At 31.1% G+C, this 25115-nt stretch overlaps 1 long non-coding RNA gene across 7 annotated transcripts in view; it reads left to right on the forward strand.

Moving 5' to 3' along the window:
- LOC143225221 (uncharacterized) overlaps positions 1-25115 on the forward strand; it is a 68738-nt gene that overhangs the window by 18534 nt on the left and 25089 nt on the right. Inside the window, exons 1-2 of one of the 7 annotated variants that reach the window (XR_013013698.1) lie at positions 21657-21748; positions 23937-24167. The exons of 4 other annotated variants lie outside the window; for them this stretch is intronic. This is a non-coding gene — a long non-coding RNA (uncharacterized LOC143225221). Of the gene's footprint in view, positions 1-21655; positions 21749-23936; positions 24168-25115 lie in introns of those variants that run through there. 2 more of the 7 variants (XR_013013694.1, XR_013013696.1) reach the window with 2 other exon arrangements.

Below are 25115 nucleotides of genomic sequence, written 5' to 3' on the forward strand. Positions count from 1 at the left end.
TGTTTTTTGTAAAGTTCAGCCATGACTTTAAACCTAAAATTACCGAATTCATAAATCGTTTCATTACGCGTATGGTTAACATACCGTATTTTGAGTAATTTAATGCTTTCTGTGTAAAAAAAAACTGACTAAAACACGTTAATTAAATTATTTCTTGTAAAGACACGAAAAAAGCCTTTAGTGAAATTAAATTCAATGACGATATTATTTTTGTAAAAGTTTTTGTGTAACTCAAATGTCGATATTATTTTTGTAAAAGTTTTTGTGTAACTCAAATGTTATTAGACATCCAGAAACTAGCAAAGTTATGAATCCACGAGTTGACTAATACAAGTACTATTCAAACCGAAAGTTCATAAAGATTTTGGGCCAAAGCGTCCAAATATGTAATTCGTCCACAGTTGTTGATTCTTTCCTTTAGTAATTTGGACGAAAATCTAAGAGGTATAATGCAGCAAATTAAGACGAAAGTTTAAAGGATTTAAATTTGTCAACCAGCGTTTCGCTTTCAAGTAATGGCTCCAAAAAGAAAGAAATTTACAATGAGCGAAATACGATGCGCTTACTTAATGTCAAATAATTATTAATGGTTAAATATTATGGTTACGTGATATGTTGCTGAAGTAACGAAGAATTAAAATAAACTTAACGTATAATTTAACAACAGTTTTTGTAATTTGAAATGTTATGTTCAAAAAACATTTTATGTTCACTATATGGAGAACAACATAAGGTTTATAAATATATAACCACATTTAAACAGATAAGTAACCATTAAGAAACATAAATGATTAAAGAAACTAATTATAACAGCCAGTTTCTGTCATTGTTTTAAGCTTCTGTGATTCTGAAACATGACTGTTCTTTTTAATAGTAAAATATTTATCTAACTATAAATTTAACGAGAATATACATATATATATTAATAAAATAAGCTCATCCATTTCTTTCACTTTCTAATTTGAATCCGTTTTTTTATGCAGCCGCCCAGTACTTCTGACGTTTATTCTTTATCGCATATTAATTTGTATATTTTATATTGTTTCATTGTCCTGTAACTTCGCAAATGTTTACACCACAACAATAACTGTTTAAAACATCCCAACAATAACTGTTTAAAATACCACAATAATAATTGTTTAAAATACCCCGACAGTATTAGTTTAAAACAGTGAACAATAAATGTTTCAAATACATCCTTTCGCATAACAGCTAAACGTAAGAAACCTTACAGGATCTTCAGAGAAATTTTCTTAGTGTATTTAGATAGTGAATGGCCAGTTCGAAAATAAATAATTTTTCCGTTGTGTTTTACTAAACCATAACATTAAAAACCAGGAAGAATCAGGACTAGGTCATAATTAAGAAGAAACTAGTTATTATGCGTATTTCATCACAAAAGTCGCTACGATACGTATCTAGGTATTTTTTCCACCATATGATACGTATCTTAATACAAGTCTTGTTTGTTAATTTATTATCTATATTACTGATACTGTCCTATTTAAGTACATTACATTTTACAGTGCTTTTTAAAACTCTCGTATCGCCACACCTTTACTATTTATGTCTGTTGGAAAGTATACTATCTTATTTAGTTTGTAAAAGCAATTTGTTTCATCTAAACAATGTAAATTATACAGTGTAAGCTTTGGTATAAGTTACTAGGTGGAGCCACTTGATGTGCATTTAACTTAGAAACTTTGGGAAACTGTTTCAATCTAATTTGAGCTAATGTTTCACCACATCAATTACTAAATAGCAGCCTTGCTGATGAGAAGAGCAAGCGAACGTACTTCTTACATGTTTAAAACTTTGACAGACTTTTTAATTTGTCAACTTGATGTTTCATTTGCTTCTGGTATCCTTTGTCTTTTTATTTAATAATAGGTAGAAAACGAAACATTGAAAGGACTGTATGTAAAAAATACACCACCAAACATAGCTAAAACTTCAACGATGTCCATACCTTAGGAGGTTTAATATTGATTTCACGTGTGCTCAAAACATAATGTTTAATGCAAGACGATTTTCCGACTGATTTGATATGTACACTGAATCACATGTGGCTCAACAATATTATTAGGCATGTTACATGGAAAATTAATTAAATAATGATTTTTCTAAAACTTACATAAAAAAATGTTTAACGTGTGTACCTGTACGTGTGTGTAATAAAGTTTTAGTTGCTGAATGTGTGTATGTTATAAATTTTGGTTACTGAATGTTTATATGTGTATGTGTTTTGTAAAGTTTTAGTTGTTGCTGAATGTGTATATATGTATGTGTGTGTGTTATAAAGTTTTAGTTACTGAATATGTACACATATGTGTCTATGCTATAAAGTTTTAGTAACTGAATGCGTACATGTATGTGTGTTATGTGTTGCCAAATGTGTATATACGTAAGTGTGTGTTATAAAGTTTTAGTTGCTCAATGTGTATATATGTATGTGTGTTATAAAGTTTTAGTTGCTCAATGTGTATATATGTATATGTTATAAAGTTTTATAAACGTGCGTATGTGCGTGCAGGTTTTTATTGTCTCAACGTGTGTATGTGCGTGTGTGTTATAAAGTCTTATTGTCCAACGTGCGTATGTATGTGTGTTATAAAGTTTTAGTTGTTCAACGTGTATATATGTATGTGTTTATAAAGTCTTTAGTTGTCTCAACGTGTATATATGTATACGTGTTATAAAGTTTTATTGTCTCAACGTGCGTATATAACGCAGTGTTTATAAAGTCTTTAGTTGTCCAACGTGCGTATGTACGTGTGTGATAAAGTTTTAGTTGCTCAATGTGTATATATGTATATGTGTTATAAAGTTTTGGTTGCTCAATGTGTGTATGTACGTGTGTGATAAAGTTTTAGTTGCTCAATGTGTATATATGTATATGTGTTATAAAGTTTTAGTTGCTCAATGTGTGTATGTACGTGTGTGTTATAAAGTTTTAGTAACTGAATGCGTACATGTATGTGTGTTATAAAGTTTTAGTAACTGAATGCGTACATGTATGTATGTTATAAAGATTTAGTTGCCAAATGTGTATATACGTAAGTGTGTGTCATAAAGTTTTAGTTGCTCAATGTGAATATATGTATGTGTGTTATAAAGTTTTAGTTGCTCAATGTGTATATATGTATGTGTGTTATAAAGTTTTAGTTGCTCAATGTGTATATATGTACGTGTGTCATAAAGTTTTAGTTGCTCAATGTGTGTATGCTCTGTTGCTGAATTGCTTTTATTCTTTTTGATTTCCAAATACCAAGAAAAGCATACGACTTTATTAAAAAACATCATTCTTTTTATTTTAATAATAACAGTACTTTTATCAATACAACATAATATGGCATATTGCACGTTCAAGTAACATCCCATGAAGCTTAAAGCTTATCCTCAGGAAATGTACTGTTATAATTAAATTAAGTTAAAACTGATCACAAAATACTCGTAAAATGTAATATTATTATAATATAATACATAGTTATTTTGAATGTTGTTTTAGCAATTATACATGTTAGTTTGTAACATACTTTTGCATTATTAACAAGTTTTATCAATTTTTTAAACATCAGTATATGTTTTAATATACATTAAATTCTTTGATTTGTATTAAGTAAACTTAGTATTTGATAACTTAATTTCTGTTTTCCATAATTTATAGTAACCTAATTTGTATTTTGATCACAATTTATTCTAGTTTTCAAAGGCAATAAATATAATCATTTATTATAATTGTGTATTGGTGTAATTTAAACACATTCAATATATTCAAAGTTATATATCTTTTATAAGCAAACATATTATTTGTTTGTCTTATTCTTACAATTTTTTTGCATACTTGTTTTTGTAACTGCAACATTTTGTTTATGAAAGAATTGTAAGTAAACCCATATATTTATATACCATTATATAAGCATTGTAAGTAAACCCATATATTTATATACCATTATATAAGCGTTGTAAGTTGGCCCGTATATTGTTATACCATTATATAAGAATTGTAAGCATACGCGTATATTGTTATACCATAACTAGCCACAGATTTACATACAGATGTGTAAGCTAACTGACATACAGGAAGAGGAGTATCAAACTGAAGCTTATATATTCTACAAGTGTGAAGCACATATGTATTCTACATGTAATTTCCATTGAAAATTATGATCTATGATAATTACAAAATATTTAAACTTTGTTATATTTTCAGTCCTTATACAACTACATTACTACATAAAGTTAATTGTATTTTCCAAAATACATCTGGTCAAACATAAACCAGTATGAACAATTAAATGAAGATGGTTTGCTCTTATTCTGTGCAGTGTATGAATACACATCCATTTAGTTTTATGTGTATTTAAATAAATGTAATATAAGTTCAGAAATTTCAAATTGTTTTTAAAATCCATTTGTATATTATAATCACTTGTCACTAGGTCAGGGTCACATACATACATATAAATAAAGCAGTTTAAAGAAGTGCTTGCTTGAATAAGACCTAAAATAAAACACTTTGGTACACCAGATGTGACTTTCCTATAATTACTTTAAATATTTCTGATATCAATAGAGATTAATTTGTCTTCTATATAATTTTCAAAGCAATATAACATCTTATCTCTTACTTTTATATTTTACAACTTATAAATTAACAAACTATAGTTCTTGTAGCATGTCCCAGCATTTTTCTCTTTGCAGACCTCTTTAGTGATACTTCTTTCGAGCAAGATTCTTTTAAACAGTAACGAATAGTGTAAAAATAAAATGACTTTTGGACGTGTTGAATTTATTGAAAAATAATTTCAATTATACATAATATGCAACAAGTTTCCAATAAAATCAGAATCTCTCATATTGTCATTAGTTTGCAGATAGCACTCAGTAAAACTGAAATATAATTCTTGAAGCATAATAAAAAATTTAAAACAAAATCATTTAACTGAAACTAATGAAACTTTGAGCTTGTTTTGAAAAGCAAACTGCTTTAAACTTTGGCTCAAAAGAAGATAAATATAGTCTTGAATCTAATTCTACATCAAACCATTTCATTCAGTAAATATTTTAATAAATTAAAAAGAAATTAAAATATTGATAAGAACTGTAGAACCAGTAAAGTGAAAAGAAACCATTTCAAATTTATCTCTGTATTCCTTAGAGGATTCACAAACCACCAACTGGGAAATGCTGGTCTATTGTATCCAAAGGCTTTAGACAAATCCAACATCAGCCCTCAAGCCCAACAATAACCTCTGTCTGCTCAAACTAAAATAAAGAATGCTTGTGCTAAATATGATTATGCAGTCATACAAGAAAGTGCCTTAAGTAATTCTTGATGATGAGAAACCCACTTGAAATAAAAATGTATCTCAGAGTAGCTGGTATGGGTATTAACAAAGTTTGTTAACCTGCAGACGGCCTAGGAAGGTTGAAATGTTGTTCTCTGCTTATCAATAAAAGTGTGAACACCCATACCAGTCATTCTGAGATATAAAGTGTCTAAAGAATTAGTAATATTTGTCTTGGTATTAGTGTTCTGTATTTGTGTAAATGTTCTTGTACAATATTAGCAAAATATTTTTCCATAATTTTCATTATCACTGAAATTATTGATCAAATATCGATCAATAATTTAAAAGCATATTTTTTTTACCATTTTTAAAGATAGGTTTTATTATATATACTTTTAACAGACAAGAAGATTCATAACTCATATTTGACAATTTAACCAGTGTATCAAAAAATTATTGCAATATTTTATATATTTTAATTTTAAAATATTTTATCTATACTAAGAGTTTTTGTAATATAAATTTTTATTATATCATCTCTAGTTATATTTGGAAAATATATATACATATGTTACTTCTATCAATGTATAAGTTATCTTATAACATATTTCTGTTATTTAGTGTTTTTTATGCAATATGTGTAATAATTATTAAACTTCTCTGCTATATGATTAATAGTAACTACATGTGACATGTTTCTAATGATAATATCTTCACTTGAAATTTTTGATTTACTTCCTAACAATCTCCCATGTTTGTTTTTGTAAAATATTATTGTCTTTCCTATAATTTTATTTCACTTGTTATTTTGTTTTTAATTTTGATATAATTACGTCTATAATTTACATTTGTTGGATTATTTTCATAAATTATTCACAATCTGTCCTGTTCTTTAATACACTGTTTTATTGCATCAGAAATTCACTTTCATTCTATTCTCTTATTTTTATCTTTTTCTCCTTAATGTTTCTAGCTTTGTCAATGGTTGAGAATTACTAATATTACCAGTTAATTAATATCAGTTAATTTTAGAATTTATTCTTCTTTACAACAATTTCTTTCAACTTTCCAATTTTTGTATTATACTTTGACTTATATCATTCATTTCTTGGAAATAAGTTTTCAGTATTAGTTATAGTTATAATAAAAAACAGTTTATGGTGAATATTGGAAACATTTCTAATGATATAATATAAACATGATTGAATGAATCTACTATTCACAATTTCTTCTCTTGTTTAATCATTTATATTTTGATCTCAACTTTTTGTTGCTAAAGTGTTATAACAACTGTGAGCACCATTTTTATTGTACTTTATATTAACAGCACCTATAATCCAAATATTTATGTTTTTATTTAAATAATTTAATCATAGCTGTAATATATGTATGTGTGTATTTGTATTAGAAGATCAATATGTATCAACTATACCAATTTTTAAAGAACTTTAAGATATATTTAAATATAACGTTTCAACAAGTTGTATATTATATATTAGTATGTGTGTGTATGTGTTTTCTTATGGAAAAGGGCCCGGCATGGCCAAGCGTGTTAAAGCGTGCGACTCGTAATCTGAGGGCCGCGGGTTCGCATCCCAATCGCGCTAAACATGCTCGCCCTTTCAGCCGTAGGGGCGTTATAATGTTATGATCAATCCCACTATTCGTTGGTAAAAAAGTATCCCAAGAGTTGGCGGTGGGTGGTGATGACTAGCGGCCTTCCCTCTAGTCTTACACTGTTAAATTAGGGACGGCTAGCACAGATAGCCCTCGAGTAGCTTTGTGCGAAACTCAAAACAGCAACAACTTACAGCAAAGCCACATCGGGGTATCTGCTAAGTCCACTTAGGGAAATCGAGCTCCTGATTTTAGCGTTGTAAATCCGTGGATTTACCGCTGTACCGGCGGGGGACATCATATATTAGTAAATGACATGAAACTTCACTTCTATGAAGAATTAATAAGATTTCTACCTTCATAATTATATATATATATAATTTATATATAATTATATATATATTTAATATACCTTTCAGAATACGGTTGTATTAGTTTCTGTTTGCACTGTAATATCTAAATCGATTAATACGTCTGCTGAAAATATTCTAACTTATTCCAGTTATTCTTTAAAATTCTTATAGTGACCACAATGTTGAAATAAATTCACTTTTTAAAAACCTTTAATTTTTCTTTTCTGTAATCCAGTTTCTTAAATCTATATTTGTTTGAAAACCATTTTATGTTGTTATATTAAATAATTTTAAAAAGTTCGTAGTTTTATTTAATAAAATCATACTTATTTAGTTAATTTTCTGCAAATCTTTTCGTTTTGAAATATTTAAAATATTGCTTCCTTCCTGTTTCCTCACAAATATTTTTTTTTCAAATTCTTATACCAAATAAATTTATATTTCATTTATTTGTCATCTACAAAAGATCTCTGATCATTTGAATTAAAATTTTGTTAATATAAATTAAGTGATTGATCTTGATTTCATAAAATTCCTCAACAGTGTTTCACTGTTGTTTTTCTTTGCTAACCATTTTTGATGGGCCATTCTATTATTGAACTGGATCAGAATTGGTAGGGTAAACATAATGTTTTTGTTAGGTAATCTGTGTATTGTTACATTATCTTCAAGTATAGAATTTTTTACTTCAAATTTATCAGTAAGTTTACTTATAACTTTTTAACTTCTCGGTATTTTATGGTTGAATTACATGAATATTACATATTTCAATATTACAGTTCATATTATACTCATCTAACATATTCATCCGAATTTTCAAGAAAGGTATCATTTTATCCTTTTCTTCATTCTGATTTTGTATGATGTGTACTTTTCTGTTAGATTCTGTCATATCTTCATTTTTTTCTATTTTACAAATAAACTCACAATACATATTTCTTATTATTTACTATTTTCACTTTAACATTGATTTATCTTAAAGATTCTGAAATGCTATCAGTATCCAAGCGTTCACGATTTCTTGCAAAATATTTTTCAAGTTGATTTGGTTCGTAATTAACTTCACTTGTTTATTCACATACGTAATTCAAGGTGACATTGCTTATTTCTACTGCAAATACTTCCTGATACATTGATTTTCACACTTTCACAATTTGCGCACGTTTTGCTGTTTTATAAGTTCCTATAACTAACTCCAGATATTTAGTTAATTTGAAGTCATAATAACCCTTAAATACCGTTACAATAAATATACTATTATTCGCTTTAAGTTGTTCTTCAAAGATTATGCATTTTTCATGGTTTTACATAAAATTAAAAACAAATACCAGTTGTTACTCCTTACCTAACCTTAACGATAATCGATCTTCAGTTTTCCCTTTCGATACAAATGTAGTTGCATGAAATTCAATGGCACAATAATGTGTATCCAAAATATCACGATTTTCTTTAAATCGTTTCTCATTAGACATGTATAATCAGGCCCGCCATGGCTAGATGGTTAAGGCACTCTACTCATAAACCGAGAGTTGCAGGTTCAAATACCCTTCGCACCAAACATGTTCGCCCTTTCAGCCGTGGAAGCGTTATAACGCTACGGTTAATCCCACTATTCGTTAGTAAAATAGTAGCCCAAGAGTTGGCGGTTGGTGGTGGTGATTGGCTGTCTTCCCTCTAGTCTTACACTGCTACATTAGGAACGGCTAGCGCAGCTAGTCCTCGTGTAGCTTTGCGCGAAATTCAAAACAAACAAACTAATATGTATAGGTTATTCAGTTTCTATTAAGAACTTAAATAGATTCATGTCTGTGTATTTTTAGATATACTTAAGTATACAGTTGAAACAATTATGTAAAATTAAATAATGTGTAATTACGTACGAACCTTTCTTGGAATTATAATACGGTTTTTGGATGTTCATTGTGTCTGGTTTACTACGCCTGAAATTCAGGTGTCGCTGAGTTGTTACTGTAGTCAATGTTTCATAAGGTTCTGCTCAGGCTAAAATGCAATATCAGTTCATTACACAAGATAATTAGCGAAAGCGGGATTGTACAGTCGAACGTTGGTGTTTGAGGAATTTTGATTACAAATTTCAGCTATGTTTATGAAAATCCAAATAATTTTATTAGGATTGTCTTATAGAAATGGCCTCCTCAGTGGCAAGTCTGTAGGGTTATAAAGATAAAAACCAGGTTTTGATACATTTTGTTTCTGAAAACATTAAGCTAAGAAAAAAAAAATAAACGGTTCTTATTCATAGCTTCAACTAAAAAAAAAAAGAAATAGGAACTTTCTTGTTCTTATGAAACCATGACATTATTAATTATTTTCAAGCATTGGTTTCTTACTATGACATCTATAATAATAAAATGATATGTCGGTTAGTATATGTGTGTGTGACCATCATAGCTCCAAAAGGAAAGAACTTAAAACCTGAAATTTTGCACTTATACTAAGTTGACTCTGAGAGTGTGCAGCTGGGCATTATTACTTATCTTATTCATGCACGTGCTTATCTTTTTTTTTAATGAGGCAATATATCGAAAAACCACATTAAAAAGAAGTGTGACTGCGTAGCTCCAAGACGAAAGAACCTGGAAACGTAAATTCCTGCACTGATACTAAGTGAACCCTGAGAGTGTGTGTCTGGATATTATTACTTATATACGTGCATGTGCGCGTCTTTTATGCGAAAAACACGTAGAAAAGAAGTGTGAACACCATACTTCCGAGAAGAAAAAAACCTAAAAACCTGAAATTTTGTACTCCTACTGAGTGAACCATGAGGGTGTGCACCTGTGTATTACTGACGTTATCCGCGTGAGTGTGCATCTTTGTAATGGGGCAAGCTATTGAAAACCCACATAGAAAAGTGGTTCCTTATACAACAAACAAAAATCACAGACAGACACGAATGTGTGGGCTTACGCACATGTTCGTGTCTGTATTTGTGTGACTTGTCATAGCTCAAAGAGGAAGAATCCTAAAAACCTGAAATTTTGCACACATATTAACAGGACTCGGGGGGGGGGGTTGAAACTGAGTATTATTACATATATACATGCATTTATGCATGTGCATCTTCTTATGCGATAAACTACATACAAAAGAAATGTGCCCATCATAACTCCAAGAGGAAAGAATCCAGAAACCTAAAACTTCGCATCCATACTAAGTGAACCCTGGCAGTGTAAACCTGTATATTACTTATGTTATACATGTGCGTATAATGAAGCAAGCTAGCGCAAAAAACATACAAGAGAAGTGGTTCCTTGTATATAGAATATATAGAAAAGCCAGTAATTTTTTATACCAATGCGTCCCAATAATGGCTTTTATGTCATGTTGCTGAGCAACAAAAGAATATGTGTTATACTTTTCTTCTAAATGAGTTCAGAATACATACACTATTAACGTAATAACCTTAACAACCCAAGCGAAGTTGGGTGATTTCGTTAGTGCGTGTGTGTGCTTGTGCACAAGATCGTAGTAAAAGTGACGACATTAGTAATTTACCCTGTGGATTGAAGCCTTTACATACTCCTTGCTACGTATAAAATTACAAGTAGAGATTTGAATTTAGAAGCTTTGATTGGTTTTATCTACAAAATCGCAGTTTCCGTAGCATTTACAAGAATCTGATAAATACACTCATTAAAAACTTATTTTCTTTTGAATCAAAATTGGTAAGATGGTGAACGAAATACGTTTTTATTAAACCTGAAGTAGGGTATTTGTCAAATACGTTTGTATTAAACCTGAAGAAGGGTATTTGTCAAATATATTTATTTCATTGCAGCAAGATTTTTTTGCAGAGTCTTATTCGACCGAAACGTCTAGACAAGCGTCTAGACACATGACTAAAGCCGAACTTCCACCGTAGGATACTGTGGTAAAAATGGAAGAAGACAACAGAATTAGTTAGGATCGCAGTTAGCTGATCGATCTGAATGTTCTCCAGGCACCAAGAACCACATGTGCACCAAGGTCTGGTACCACCTCAGGCTGTTTCTTGTAGTCAGATCCTGGATTTTCGTAGCAAAAGCTGTTTTTTATACATTGTAAAGCGATGATTCCAACAGATGTGGTGTTATTTTAAGTAGCATCTACTGAAACTATTCAACTGGACCAGTTTTAACAAATCAATGCCACGTGAGATCATGTTCTACGCGTGCCATATTTTACAAGCGTTTAATTATTGTATAAAGTTCTAAAACCGAAAAAAAATCACATTTTATTTTTTCTTCAAAAGATTGATAACAAAATAGCGTGTTAAGTTTAAAGTAATTTAGCCAGATTTTCTAATTTAATACGTTCTTTATTTACCGCTAGTTTCCTACCTAACAAAACATGAAAAATACCACCAAGGAACGATTTTGTACTTTAAGGCTGTTTATGAACACCCATCCCCGAGGGGGAAAAAAAAAGCCAAAATTTAAACTCACCCTTCATTCTTCAAAGATTTTATAAGGTTCAGTCCTCCAATATTGCCAATAGCAACACATTCCATAAGTTAATAACTTCGTTAGAAAAATACAACTATCTTAACTGCAGCATAGCCTGTCTTTTTTCAAATTCTTAACTTGTGTCACCTCTCTCCATTGTTTTCAGAATATAGAACAACTATAACATACACTGTTACCTTACCTGCACCCCGAAACATCGTGTAAACTTCAATGAATCCATATCTTACCTTTCTTTTCACAAAATAAATAAAGAGATCTTAACACATCCCTGTAATATACCTTATTAATCTTGGGAATCGTGCTAGCAGCCATGCTCTAAATAGATTCCAAGCAAATATAGATTTTTAAACATGAAACCCAAAACTGTATAAAAATTTCAACTGTAGTCTAGCTGTTTATTTCTAAACAGAAATTTTATCTTTCTTGTGTAAAGAAAATTCCTTTAATATGCATTATAAAATTATATTAGCTTTACTACTAGAAAACGTATTTCAAGACTCCAGTGACTTATTTAACATTATAATAACCATTTCTTCAGTCACACTACTGAGCTGTTTCCCAATCTATATTACAAATGTGGTTCAAATGATGATAACTCAAATTCTTTAGCTTGCAGCTATTGTAATTTCCAATAATTTACCAAATACTGGTCTAACACACCAATTTCTCCAATAACTTCTCTATTTCTCCAAGACTTTAATGTCGTTAGCAAGTAAATTTTACGAACATGCTAACGACCAACCTGTTAATATTATTAATGCAAATAAGAAGAGGCAAACGTCCAAACTTTGACGTTTGAGGCACACCAAAAGTAACAATAGCCCATTTATACTGAACTCTAAAAAACAGCTTTTTTTCTCACCTAGCCTCCCTAACTCCCCATTTATATGACTTTCGTAGCTAACCTTCTGTATAACACTACATCAAAGGTTGTTGAAAAATCTAAATCTTTGTCTTTAGGTCACTTGGCTTAATGTCGTCCTTTCTATATTATTTTTATATTAGTCCTCCAGAACTTCCTCCACAAGTATCGCTCTGAACCAAACAATTGCTACCCGTTTAATTTTTATTTATTCATCATGAAGTCTTTGCGTAAATCCCCTATACCAGAAGGGCCAATCCCCACTTCAACGTTTTGTTTATCTTTAACACACTCGAATATTATATTCGTCACTTTTATATTATTAGTCACAGTTTATCATAAGTTGTTTAATTTCTTTTTAAGATAAACCCATAACTTTCTAATAGATCTGTAACTCTTCCATCCTAATCGCCATTTTCAACTTATTAAACTTACTGTTATTATCGTTTTGTACTCCGAATAGATTTGGTCTTTCTTGTAATTATTTCTCGACTTTTAAAAGTATGCCTTTCTTCGACTGTAAACAATCTACTTGTATCAATTTTCTCAAACCTGTCCTACAAGAACATTTAAATCATTATCTCTAGGTATTCCTGAAAACCCTTGTTTCCTAGCCTGCTTAAATGTGACCCATCTCTTGCAGACAATTCACCACTACCCTGATAACTGTTTCACTGGTCCAATCAGCCCATGTGCTGTTACAAACATAGCCACCCTATAAGTTCTCATTCTACCCTTGGACCCAGCTAAGCCCGATGGAGCAGTGCAGAGAACTGCACATCTATTTCTACTCCGAAATCTCTGAAGGAAGTTTTTATATAGATATACATATTTTTATATACATATACATATTTTTATATACATATACTTGTTAAGCAACTCTTCCGGTTTCAAATTTACACCATTTCTTCTTACGACCATCACAACGTGTTCCTTGATGTCACCAGTTAAAGACAACATTGTTCCATAATAATCGAAACAACGCTATATACATGTTATTTATTGTGTCAACTAAACTGGTACTGATTTAAACAATGCTTTATATATATATTCTGTTTACTGTATCAACTAAAATGGTACTGATCTAAACAATGCTTTATATATATATTCTGTTTACTGTATCAACTAAAATGGTACTGATCTAAACAACACTTTATATATGTATTCTGTTTACTGTATCAACTAAAATGGTATTGGTCTAAACAATATTATATGCATGTTGTTTACTGTGTCAATTGCATTGGTAATTATATAAAGAACTATATATATATATGTGTTGTTTATTGTGTTAAATGAAACAGTAATGACAATTATGTATGTCGTTTGTTGTGGTTTTTAGATACTTACAGTAATGAGTTGAAGATATAATAATATAAGCTTCTGACGGTTGAGAAAACGTTGTTTTGACGCACTTTGTTTGACTCTCCACAGCGCACAGTTTGAAACATGAACCTTATAGTTTTATTTTTCAATTTGAAATAGCTGTTATCTAAACTTCGTTCGTGGTATCTTTTGCGGATATGTTTGTTTGTTTTAATGTTAAACTAAATTATTAATTAACTGTTATTTATGAGTTTCCTGTGTTTGTTATTTACGTTTTAGTTGCAGGAGTAAATATTTTTTGAGCTATCCTCTTTTATTAACTTACAATGATAGCTATTGTTAATCGTAGATCCGGAGGTGAGTTACGTTCGTAAGACTTTCCTGGTTTAACGCCTCTGTATCTTGTATATATTACAATATTATTATCGCTTGATGTTTAGATCTAATCTTTGAAACGCTTGTGTAACGAATGCATTTGCTCATAACGTGATATCCTTTATTACACAGACACTTTCTCATATATTAAGCTCCAATTTATTTTATTCTACTGAAAAAAAGTTTGTTTGTTTTTTTTCTCCTTGAGACTCAACCATCAGCAGAATGAGATAACATATGAACGTAAATTTAAAGTTTAGCTGAACTCAGGGTCAGTGTAATCTGGAATAATATATTAATTTAAATTTAAAGTTTAGCTGAACCCAGGATCAGTGTAACCTGGGATAACATATTAACTTAAATTTAAAGTTTAACTGGACTCGGGGTCAGTGTAATCTGGGATAACAAATTAACTTCGAAGTTTAGCTGGGCTCAGGGTCAGTATAACCTGGGATAACATATTAACTTAAATTTAAAGTTTAGCTGGACTTAGGGTCAGTGTAATCTGGGATAACATATTAACTTAAATTCAAACTTTAGTTGGATTCATGCTCAGTGTAACCTGTTACAGTAGAGATGTCAAGAAATGTTCCAAGGGATTAGAAACTTGTTAAACAGCAGTAAATGAGCTTTGTTATGATTTTTTTTCTAATAGAAAGTTTTCTCTAATATTAAGCCACCATATTTAATCCAGTTTTGTGTATGAGTAATTTATTACTCACCCTTCTGAACCGGGTGGGATCTGGTAGCCAACGTGCCTAGACTGCGAAGATATTGATTCACATTTCGCGCCTCGTTACAGTAAAGACAAATTTCGCACTTTGGAATTATGGGCACACCAGAAAGGTGAAGATTAAATCCTAAAGCCGGAACTAGGCACTGATGGCAGTCTTTCTCTTCCTCTAGTCTGTCAGTTAGACATGAGGTACTGTTAGTCGCAGACAGCCCGGTCTTGTTTAACTTAAAGAGTTATTCTCTTTCTCTCTCACACACACATACTTCAACATCTCTCACAAGTCAAGTAACGTCTCTATCTAGGAGGCAGTGTCGTACGTCTCAGTGCTTAAAACTGAATCCACTTAAAATCAAGTGTTACTTTTAGGTAGTTATCTGGACAGAATAGCCATATTAATTCTCAAAGTTGTAGCTTGTTTATAAACAATTTTCTTATGGTGGTATAAGTCTGTTTCTTTTTTAATTTCTCACAAAACTACACGAGGGATACCTGCGCTAGCCGTCGCTCATTTAGCAGTGTAAGACTAGAGGAAAGGCAACTAGTCATCACCACCCACCGCCAACTCTTGGCTTACTCTTTTATCAATTAATAGTGGAATTGGACGTCATATTATAGCGCCCTCACGGCTTAAAGGGTGAGAATGTTTGGTGGGACGAAGATTCGAACCCGCAACCATCTGATCACGAGTCGAGCACTCTAACCACTCGGCCATGCCTGGCCTACAAATTTTGTAACACACTGTGTAATTTGTTCGTCAAACTTGGGAAAAAAACCTGACAAAGGCATTTGACGAAATCGTTAATTTTCCACGTTTAAATACACATTAATTTTTCGAATTGACTTCACCATTTACAATATTTCCGTTAATTTGTTTTTATGACCTGCATGTCATTAGAGGCTTTGCAACTAATAAAGTCACGGAACAATAAAATATTTGGTAAATGAATGGCTTAGAAAAATTAGTTTAAAACATAACTGGGTTAATTGGTAATTTTAGGAATGAAGACATTCATGCATACCTCGTCTTCATGGTACGAGGCCCGGCATGACCAGGTGGTTAAGGCAGTTGACTTGTAATCCGAGGGTCGCGGGTTGGAATCCCCGTCACCACCCACCGCCGACTCTTGGGCTACTCTTTTACCAACGAATAGTGGGATTGATCGCGCATTAAAACGCCCCTACGGCTGAGAGGGCGACCATGTTTGGTGGTGATGACTAGCTGTCTTCTCTCTAGTCTTGCACTGCTAAATTAGGGACGGCTAGCGCAGATAGTCCTCGTGTAGCTTTGCGCGAAATTCAAAACAAACAAATTTCCTGGTACAAAAAATATCCTGATATATTATTCAATGGCATTTAATGTCGATGTAAGTATACATAACAAAACAAGAGATGTCTGATAATCGTCCTCTAAGATAACACCATAACTGTAGTATTATTGATGTGATACTCAGGACAGCAGGATGGCCCTGTGTACATCGGATAGTGAGTTTGATTCCAAAATAGCAATCGATGTGTAATCACGTATTTTAATAAAGTTGTTACTCAGATCAAAACAAATAACTACAGCTGTTACCTAATCTGTGCAAAATAGCGAACTCGTTTAACCGAAATATTATCGCTTACAACAACGTTCAATAGAAAGAAAAAGCTAAGAAGGAAACTTGCAAATCTCACGAAAGACACTAAGTTCATTTTGTTTATGTCACAGATTTCTAAATGTTGATCTTTAAGAATATATCATTTTCATTCACACTGTTATAGCTCAGTATGCATTCTAGATACTATAAAATAAGTACATCAAATATTAATGTACTTAGCTGTTTATGCTACATACTACAACATCAAGTTCATAAACACTGGCGCAGTTCAATATGTACGTTACACGTTGTAATTTTAAGCTTATAAATACTAATACATTTCATTATTTATGTGTGTTACACTCTAAAACACCAAGCTTGCGACTGCTGGTGCAGTTTACTGTGTATGTTAACAGTACAACCGCAAATCTATAAACACTGGTAATGTTCAATATGATTATGCGTGCTGAACATAACAACGTAAACCTTATAGATATTATTGGTACAGTTCAGTATACATGTTACATACTGTGAAATCACGTTTACCATTAGGTTGTACAGTTCCTTATACATATTACCAACTGTTAACACCAGTTTCGTAAATATTGCTATATTTCTGTTGACTGGTACACTTTAAAGGATAACAGTTTATGAATATTGATTCAGTACCTAACACAGCCTTGTACTATATAGAATATGGAAAGGTTATGTACTGGAATTAAAAGGTTTGAGCTTGACATAACTGTATTTCCGTCTGCTTGTGTAAAACAACAACAATAAATAAATAAAACATAAGCATACAACAAAAGCAAGTAAAGATTTACGTACAAAATGCAGTTAGTCTAGTAGGCGGATCTGCTTTTGTCCTTAAATCTTATTGGTGCATCGTTCAACCAATCATAGAAAAACTGTGTGAAGCGTCTCTATTTTCATATCAAAGTAAGTTTACATCTTGGTAATGATGTACATGGCCAATGATTGAATGCTTTTCCTTCTATCGTCTTGTTAATAACATGCGGAGTTTTTTTTTTTCGTCACAAATAAATGTATCTATTGTGCTTAAAGTATTTTTATTATTGAAATACAACAACTGTGTATTTCAAGTCCAAGACCATTCAGTAGTAAGCTTAAGGGCTTATGACGCTAAAATCAGGGACTTGAATCCCTGCGTTAATTCAACTCAGATGGCCCAATGTGCAGTTTGCGCATAATACGAAACAAAGAAACAAATAAAGGCCATATTATTATTAACTCTCATTGAAGACGTGTCTGTGATATACATTTCAATAGGTGTAATGCTTTCCTCCTTGGAAGAACATTAAGGAAGAGACCAAGACATCTTGGACTCAGCAGATAGCTTGATGTGGCTTTGCTATAAGAAAACACACACACACACACCAAGACATCTAAGGTTATAATAGCAAAATCATAGACTGGTCATGCAGCTGCTAACAATTTTCAAATTAATGTTTTTTTTCCCTAGAAATTTCTAACATACGCTTGCTCTATTTCTTTTAAATTTATTATATATATATGTGTATGTTGTTTATAGTGTAAAAATAATATTTATGAAAAAAAGTTGGTTTTAAAAATTTCGCGCAAAGCTGCACAAAGAGCTATCTGCGCAGTCATCCCTAATTTTGAGCTGATAATAAAATAAGTCGTCAACAGCATCGTTTCCCATATAATGAGGTTTTACTGTAAGTCACCAACGGCCTAAAAATTAGAAACGCATTCACGCGACAGTTGGTGAGCCATAGATCCTCAAATTCATCGTCTGGACATGCTAATTTCTAGATTATGTCCTGCCTTTCTTAAGAAAGGGACTAATACACAACAACTTGTAACCAGTGGCTACAAGTACTGTTGGTTAAAATGTTTTAGTGAATTAACCATATTCATACTCCATAATTGTTTTTGATCCCTTAGTTAACGATCCCAACAAATGTTAACTAATAGTTTTCACAATCTGTACACTGAATAATTCGAACAAGTATTTGTTAAACGTTTTAATCCCATGTCCAGTGAGTGGTGAAAAATGTTATTGAACAGATGTTTTTATTATCTGTTAGGGAATAATTCCGTATTATTCTTAAATTAAGAGTTTAATAATTTGTTTGTTGAATTATTACAACTAAAATTTGCTAACGGTTGATAACAATCTGTTATGCGAATCATAACGACTGCTGGTGGTAATGTTCTTTAACCATCTGTTTATTGAAGGCTCCTGACAGATGCTTGAGAGTTTTTATCTCTCAGTGAAAGATCCGGTCTAATGTTTGATAATAGGTTTTATTATCTGTTAGTGGATGATCCGGTCTGATACTTGATAATAGCATTATAACTTGTTTAATGAATGATCCGGTCTCATACTTTATAATAGGTTTTATAATATGTTAATGAATGATTCGGTTCTGATAATTAATAATAGATTTTAATATCTGTTTCTGAGCTACTTGGTATGATAGTTTATAATGTTTTTATCATCTATCTGTTGCTGAATGATTCTCTCTGATACACGATAATAGTTTTTAATATCTGTTAGTGAATGATCCAGTTTGATACTTTTTATTATTTTTTTAACAAATGTTGAGGTTTAGCCACTAAGTACCAACTGTAGACATTTGATCATCAACAGAAACAGAGTTGTTTTTTGTGTTTTTTTACTTAATATAGTGCCTAATTTCTAAGAAAATACATAAGCAGAAGTGCTAATAAAGTACCTACCGTTATGAAACCCAAGATTTCAAGACGTTTAGAACTATACAGTTCTCCAACTAGATCTAGCGATCTGATAAATTTACAGAACTCATATTTCGCCATGACTCTTGAAGCAGTAAACAAGTTAGATACGATTTTTAGTTTGAAACTTAGTAAAGCAATTTTTGAAATATAAAAAATGTCGAGTGTGCAGTTGATTTGGTAGCATGAGATATACGATATCTTATTATATAAGGACCACTACTAAGATTTTCTTTCCTGTTCCAAACACTGTGTAGTAGAATATCTAGGGACAGACCAACACAATTCGAAGAGCAAATAAAAACTTAGAGAAATATATGGTTATTGTAGAGCTTTTGCATATCGAAAATATTGACTTAAAAGAAAGCTAATACCACAAAAGAAATCCAGGTTCACGAAGTTATCACGTGCTGAGAGCATGCTTCATTACGAATTCTAATAATGCAATTTTACAAAATTATGTAAATATATATATATATTACAAAGAGAATCTAATTAATAATAAACACGATACGCAACTGCTAACCAAGTATATCACAAATAAGGCGTGCATGTTTTTTGAAAAGTACAAACTTTAAAAAAATGTGAATTCATGTCACAAAACTGCACTCCTATTAATGTTTCTCAAGGGGTGTGACAAAAGTAACAGGTGTTAATGTTGATTGTCTTCAAGGAATGAGAAAAAAATTCATCGGTGTTTTTGACCATACTTGGATGTTATTGCAATTATTCGACACAAATTACATGTGAACATTTATAATATTTTGAGTTGGATACAATACAGTTTTTTGTTTATATCTACAGTTCCACACCCACACCCCTCGTTGGCTCAGCGGTAAGCTCTCAGACTTAAAATACTAAAATTTGTGTGTTCGATCACCTCGGTAGACTTGATATACATTTGTAAAATGTTGTGCTTAACAATGAACAAATGTATTTAAACTATTTATATAGCCAACTCGTACAAACGTTATACAATTAAGTTTCCAGGCAACGTTATTTGTTGCAGTGAAGGACTTTAATACAAAAATTATAACATAATACTAGATCCTTCACACCAAAAAACGTTGCATATCATTTACTTTTAACGCAAACGTTTCTTCACAACTAACTTTGTTTTCGCATTTGTTTTTCTTCACGCATATGTTTTGAAAGATAGATAGAAGATACCTTAATATATAACAATATCCGATTCCATTTCATTTTTAAAATACTTACCTTTATTCTTCTTGAATTCTGTCCTTCATTCATTCTGTCCTTGAATATTTTAAAATATCACCTGTGATTACGCATCACTTATTCAACAATTATGCAATTAAAAAAGTAACAAAACTAAATTCATTATTTTTATGATTGGCATTATCTAAATGAGAAAATAAACATTTATTATAATGTAAAATTATTGGAACTTTTAAATAAACTTTAAAAAATGCTACAATAAGTTTTGTTTTTTTATGTTATACTTCTCATTGAAATAACTTTTAAACAGGCTAAACGGGCCTGTCTTCTGATTGGTCATGTCAGTAAGCCAATCCTCTACTTTAAAATTACAGGCCTTCCATTACTAAGATGGAATTTCCGGCATTGCATTTTTTTTTATGTATCTCCCCTACCCTGATGGCGTTTCCATCCATATTTGTTCATGTTTAAAGTTCTATTTTGAATCTATGTAAGTTTTTCTTGGAATCAGCAACCGAGGCCTAACTTCAAATACGACGACAAACCGTCGCCATAATTAAAATATCATTGACCAAACATTTTCCAAACGTGAGAACTCGATTTTAGTGTTTCTGGTTTTTAATGATATAATAATCCTTAATCTTTAAATAACCTTAATTTCTGCTTCAGTTTTTTTTTGTTACTTTGACAAATGGAAATTGTCCAACAAATGTTTTATAACCTTCAAACGTATCCAACTAATACGTATACGTTGAAGTCAGATCTAATCAAAACAATCCCGCACAACTAATCTAAATACATTAAAATCTATAATTTCCACAAGCATATGCAGAAAGCGCGATTAGCAACAAAGGCTCAAACTGAGAGCACGATAAAGTTTTACAGTAATAACAGTTATTACACAACCTATAAAACATTCTATCCAGATCGAATCTATACTTGCTTTTCAAGTTTTTGTTTGTTAATTAGGTAATGCCTATAATATATATATATTATTGTGTAACATACTATAGTTGTCAAGTGATTACCTTCTATTTTTCTGAGAATGGGCAAAAATCGTATGACGTCTACAAATTTGTGTTCACATATCTTTTGCCAGTGACTTTTATTTTACGTATCCTTTTGGAACTATATACGTGATAGCGACCAGTTTTACACTTCGATTTCTAGCGCTGTGTGGATAGACATACTGCTTGTCTTTCATTCATTGTACTTACTTTTGTAAGTAGTCTTGCATTACACTTTTATAACGTTCGTTGTTTATGTGTTTGTTTTTCTGTTTATTTAATATACGCACAGTGTCTTGCATTACACTTTTATAACGTTCGTTGTTTATGTGTTTGTTTTTCTGTTTTTTAATATACGCGCAGTCTTGCATTACATTGTTATAACGTTTGTTGTTTATATCTATGTTTCTTGGGTCTTAATATATAAATAGTATCTTGCATAAAGTTTCTGTAAAGAGAGTTGATTGTGTGTATATTTGTGTTGTATCTTACTGTATGGGTAGTGTCTTGAATGAAGATTCTATAAGCTTTGTTGTTTCTGTGTATGTTTCCTAGAGACATGTATTTTATCATAGTTGTCTAAACGATACGTATCTAAAAACAAAACTTTTACCGACGGTTTGTTACATAGTTTGACAACAGTCTTGTCTGTAACTTATTATGTATATTACTAACATTTTCTTATTTAAGTACTTCACACCTTACAGAGGTTTTTCAAATTCTCAGGTTTGATCAACTAAATAGCAGCTGACAAGAGAAGTAAAATAACAGTTAATATCTATCTATTTTGTTATTGTTAATTTTGCTCATTAGTTTACATGTAATGTTTTTAATAAAAGACATGAAGACAACATGTAGTACTCAGTACTCAAATTCATTTATTGAATCATTACATTTTAGCAGTTTTTTCTGTGCAAAAGACTTATGATATTTACTGAATACTCATTAAATTTCGTGAAGACACATAAATCGTATCATATCAGACGACGTATCGACACAATCGTGTTACGGCTTTATGATACGATACTCGTATCGTATCGCTGTATCGCCACACATTTAATATTTTCCATTTTTCTTAGTATAAAATTAGTGTCACCATTTAAGTAACTATAGATTATGTTGTTTCTGTGTCTTACAGATAATCAAGGATCTGTAATATTCTATCACGTGAGAGAGGATTACTATCTAATAGAATGTGATAACAAGAAATTAAGTATAGACAACATATGAGAAAAATATTATGATAAAATAACTCTTATATATATATGAATTCATATCACACTCAGCCGATCTGTAAGAGAGATGTCAGCAAAACCTCGATAACCCTTTTGAAAACATCCATATAGTTAGTTCAATCAAATTCCAGTAAGGGGATATCTCGGAGGTTATGGTAGTTCACATGTGCTATTACCAAAAGACCCGGGATCGAATCCTGTCTCCTATTGTCGCAGAAAGATATTTTAAAAACTCTCCTGAAGATGGTAGTAGATTCATGATCACAACTTGGGAGATCTACATCTCTGTATTTTATTTCAATGTTTTGATGTGTAGTGTCTTCCATGAACTTTTATAAAGTTATGGTTTTTAGCTCCGAAAGTCGACAAGTATTGGAAAACCAACAGGCCTTAAAATCTTTTATAAAAACAAATTAACTACACATGCTATTTTACATACATCTGTGATTTTGAACTGTAATGGACAAAATGAGAGGAATGCGGAAAATAAACAGTTGCAGTTAACTTGTGATTATAAGTTTGTATAAAATTTGACGTTTCTGTTTATGTATAATATTTTGTATTAATTTTCTGAAACCTGATTTCTGTGTATATTCTTTCAATGTACGCGGATGCGTTTTTGATGTGTGTTTCAAATAATGATGTCCATACATTTTCTATACAATTTTTATATTCCTTGTCTTGGCTTTGTGCATAAGAGTGTATTTATATAAATAACTTTTTACTGCAATACAAAAAGTCTCAAACACTCAACAATGTAATTGAAAGGTGACACGGTAATTTAACTGCTTATATAAAATATATGCTTACATTATATATATATATATTTCTCTGTATTTTGTCCTATATAATGTATGTCTCTTTTGAAGTAGTTTCATGTTTACTAGTCTGTATCTTTCATTCTCAAAATATTTCTTAATTTGTGTTTTATCTGTGTCCACAGAAACATCTTGATTCTCTCTAGTTACGTATATGTTGTTTCTTGTTATATAGAAAGATATTTTCTTAAACAACGTATTATATCTCTATAAGTGATGAAAGTGTTTGATTTCTGTATTGTTTTTAAATTTACGTATTGTTTACAGCAGTAAATTTGTTACAGTCTTGTTAAAATTAATGTTAAAAGCACTCAGAAATACCTATTTTTTCACCTCGAAAATAATATAGCACATTTACAAAATCCAGTAACGTTTACACATGTAGAAGTACTCACCAAAAGATCAGCTCTATGCAGTAGTTTGCGTTTCAGAAGATTGGACGAAGTTCTCTTAACAAATTCAGGTTCGATCCTTTCTTCTACCCAGCTTCTGTAAATTCCGGACAAATCAACCACATATCACATGAAGTATTTTTGTTGTTGTTTTTTTATCTCCTGGTGTATCATATAGAAGAATTATGGTAAGAAATCTGATAATTTCATTTATAATACATTATTTTATATCAAATCGAAGTTTCAACCAAAAAATATTGCTCACTCTTGTGTTCTAGTAACGGTAAAAAATCAATGTTTTTCTTTACCAGTATATTATAACAATATTTGAAATTAACTAGTATTTTGCAGTTTTTATGGCAAGCTAAACCTTAACAAACTGAAGGTAACGAGCTCTACCGATGAATTCTTGTTGTTTCTTTAAAATACGCAACAAAAACGATCTTTCGCTTTGTGTGTTTAAAATTAAAGTATTTCCTCTCAGTTTTAAAAGGGTCATGAGAAGATCGTGTTGGATTAGCGATAATGTTAGTCTTCTGTTGTACAGAAATTGTTTTGTATCTGTAAAAAGAACCAAGATGTTGTTTAATGTTAGTCTTCTGTTGTACAGAAATTGTTTTGTATCTGTAAAAAGAACCAAGATGTTGTTTAATGTTAGTCTTCTGTTGTACAGAAATTGTTTTGTATCTGTAAAAAGAACCAAGATGTTGTCTAATGTTAATCTTCTGTTGTACAGAAATCTTTATTTTTTCATTAAATTTTATCTGTTTACGGAAACAAAAATTCTGTTCATTAACCTTTCTGTTGGGAGTGTGTGATGACTATTGTTCTTGTGTCGGGGTCTTTCGTCATGATGATAAACAAGAAATATTGCAGTAAAAACAAAGTAAAAACATCTGAAGGTACGATGATTGGAAGAACGAAAACCAGTGACGACGGTGTCGAATAGGGTCATGTATAAATGTCAAGGTAAATTTCTAATGGTTGATTTGGATGAAATCGCCAATGTTAGATCGACTGGGTTATAAAGAATAGAAATACAATATCTGCTAGTCGGTAGAAATATAACTTTTGTATTCCCAATACCATAATTTGGAAACAATGAGAATCGCAGATTAACACAACTTCTACTGAAA

Source organism: Tachypleus tridentatus, chromosome 9, assembly GCF_004210375.1.
Source record: "Tachypleus tridentatus isolate NWPU-2018 chromosome 9, ASM421037v1, whole genome shotgun sequence".
NCBI classification, from domain to species: domain Eukaryota; kingdom Metazoa; phylum Arthropoda; class Merostomata; order Xiphosura; family Limulidae; genus Tachypleus; species Tachypleus tridentatus.